We start from the raw sequence: 3029 nt of genomic DNA, 5'->3' as shown, positions 1-3029 counted from the left end.
TTATATTTTGAAACTTAGAATTCTTTCCTAATACAAATCTTGTAAAATTTGTTTCCAGCAGGGTATGTGCTTAGCACATCTGTCATTTTATACAGAAGAGGTTGAAAAGTCTTCACTTTCACCTAGAAAAGCAGTTTACCATTGAATTTTTTCAGTTTTAGATATGTGCTTAAGGGACAGGAGAGGGGAAGAGGCTGTTAGAGAATAGAGTACTTTCATGAACCAATTCTCTGTTCTACTCAAAGCCCACTCGCAACACGGCCTTCAGATCATCACCTTGCTCCCTGACATAAAAACAATTAATACAGAAGATGGTCATCTATTATGGCATAATAAAACTGAACCTTTTCCAACTAAGAGGGGGGAGAGGGAAAGAAGGAGCTCTCCCAGCCCCTACATGCTGTAATCTCAAAAACAGTATATGGTAACAATTGCCCGAATGAGAATAGAAAAAGAAAACAAAAATCAACAAAATGTATCCTACAAAAAGAAGTAGTGTTTTAGTGTTCACAGTTACAGAACTGTCACCCTGGTTTGCTCCTCCTTAATCTATCACAATTTCCCCCCTTCCAGAAGGGACTGCAGGGGAATGACATCTTAAAGACCATTTATGCAGAGATGTAAGTTATGCCTTACAAGACAAGTGGTGTCTTCCTGGCATGAAACCATCCATTGCCCAGCGAAAATCCAAGAGATTGAGTTGTTTATAGATCAAATATTTTTTTCCCCTCTGGAATGCAAAAGTTCTGGCTGCAAAAACCCAGTATAGTAAATCATATTTGTCTTAGAAAAACTCCACAATAGAAAACTTTTGTTATAGATTAGTATTTATCAGCTTTGATTTCATCTTTAAAAAAAAAAAAAGAAAAAAGAAAACCAAGTCACTTTGGTGTTTATGAGAACAGGGAACTAATTTTTCTTTACACAGGGGCTAAAGGAGCTTTCAGAAAACCATAGGCTTAATACAACGGGGACAATACAATACGGGGACCAAAAAGAGAGCTATATTTATTTGGGTAGGGTGAGAAATGCATATAAAACATGGATCTGTTTTCCAACCATCAGTGTAAATTCTGCACCTGCTTCCACCTGCTGGGAAAAACTTGCGATGTTGTACAAGCGACCTCTGCTCGTTCTGGCTCTATGCTGACGCTCACGGAGCAAGAACTTCCTTTGAGTCCGAGAAACTGAGTTCTATGGAATTAATGAAGGAGCAAAAGTAACAAGTTTAAAATTGTCAATGTAACCCACCAGTTTCACTAGTAGATGAGAAAGAGCTGGGACAACTGTAGCTTTAGACCATTGATTCAGAGAGGGAAGACGGAAACCAATAAAAATATACTATTCATACCCGAATAGCACATTTGACTTTGGAAGAAATGAAGTAATTTCAATGATGGCTGAAAAAACAAGCAAACTAGAAATCATGTTTAAAAGGAACAGGGCATTTGATCTCAACCAAAGGCATTACCAGACAGGGGTGCAAGAGCAGCCAAAGGAACACAGAGAGCATCGCTAACTCAGGGAACAAGCAATTAGATTTTCCCCCCCCCAAAATATGCTCCGATTCAGATTTTTGAGACTACGGAAGGATTTGTCATTTGCCAAAAGGGCTCCTCTTACATTCTGAAGGGAAAGCACTGGCTGTGAAACTCCACTGTCACCGCTCTGGGCCGCGGGTGCGTGTCGGTGAGGATACCTCCAGTTGTCCTGGCTGGAGAGTCACCAGAGCTAGAAGACCAGCTGCTGCTTCAAACGACACTCACATCAAAAGCTGAAAACCGTATGCTGTCGTGTCCTCCTTACCATTTTCCATGCTTTGTGCCCTCTACAAACCGAGCAGGGGAAGTTGCAATCCATTGCATCTGGGTGTAACTGCAGTTTAACCTGGACCTATAACACTGGTGCCATTTGACCTAGGTGATGCACCTAACGCTTCAGCGCAGCCAGTGCATCACTCACCTTAGCTAGCCTGATAAAAATTTGTTTTAATGTTCTGAGTGATATACAGTAATTTGGCAGGCACGTACTCAGGTGCCGGTGAGCCAGTAAACTTCAGGCTAAGTCAGTCTTGTAGCAAGTAAGTTTACAGTACAGTACGTGAGAGTATATATTGACTAAGTTATTGCCTAAGGCTCCGGTGGGCTGCGTTCCCAGCTCGGGAGCCAGCAATGGCACAGGACTCCGTTGCCATCTTGGAATGTACAATTGCTTGGTCTGAGCATCGCCAGGAGCCGCCCGCACAGGACTTAGACCGAGCCCCCAGCCCAGCTCCGCAGTGCCTGGGCAAAGCAGGCGAGTTAGGTCAAACCAGAAAGGATCCCCGTCAACACGCAGCGCGGGACCTACCCAGAGTGGCTGCGATTCTTGCATGAACTGTATGTGGTGCTGATATGAAATTTTACAAATTGATTAATTTTTAAATTTTTTTTTTTTTTTTTTTTTAAATAGAAGTGCTCTCTGTTACTCTGGCTCCATGGATCACGACACCACCTACAGTTTTAAGAATCATTACATTTTTTTATGAAGTATACTACAATCTCTTCCCTCCTTCCTTGTACCTCCTCCCTTTTCCCTTCCCCTTCCTGCTCCGTCCTTTGCCCTTGCCCTGTGCTGCTTGCTGTTGTGTTAAATATGAGATCAGGCAAACCCCAAAGGCCAGTTTACATTTTTATGTTTTGTTTTTGCAGATCTCCATCACAGATGGAATTTTTGCTGGTCATTTCTTGGAACCAATCCATTAGCAGGACAAACCAAAAGAAGAGAGGGCAGTGAAAACAAACCCCATGACAGAGACGGAGGAAAGAAGAATCAATAAACAAGCAGAAATCAGTTTTCCACTGGGGTGGGATTTGCTAAGGGCTGGCTCACGATGACTTGCACCACGTAGTCTTTTGGGATTTTCAGCTCCTCCAGTTTCATTTTGTCTGCCAGCGGCCTGCCCGAGGACAAACCAAAAGAAGAGAGGGCAGTGAAAACAAACCCCATGACAGAGACGGAGGAAAGAAGAATCAATAAACAAGCAGAAA

This window comes from Fulmarus glacialis, unplaced genomic scaffold, assembly GCF_000690835.1.
Source record: "Fulmarus glacialis isolate BGI_N327 unplaced genomic scaffold, ASM69083v1 scaffold2599, whole genome shotgun sequence".
NCBI lineage: Eukaryota > Metazoa > Chordata > Aves > Procellariiformes > Procellariidae > Fulmarus > Fulmarus glacialis.
Note: the sequence above shows the minus strand (reverse complement) of the source record.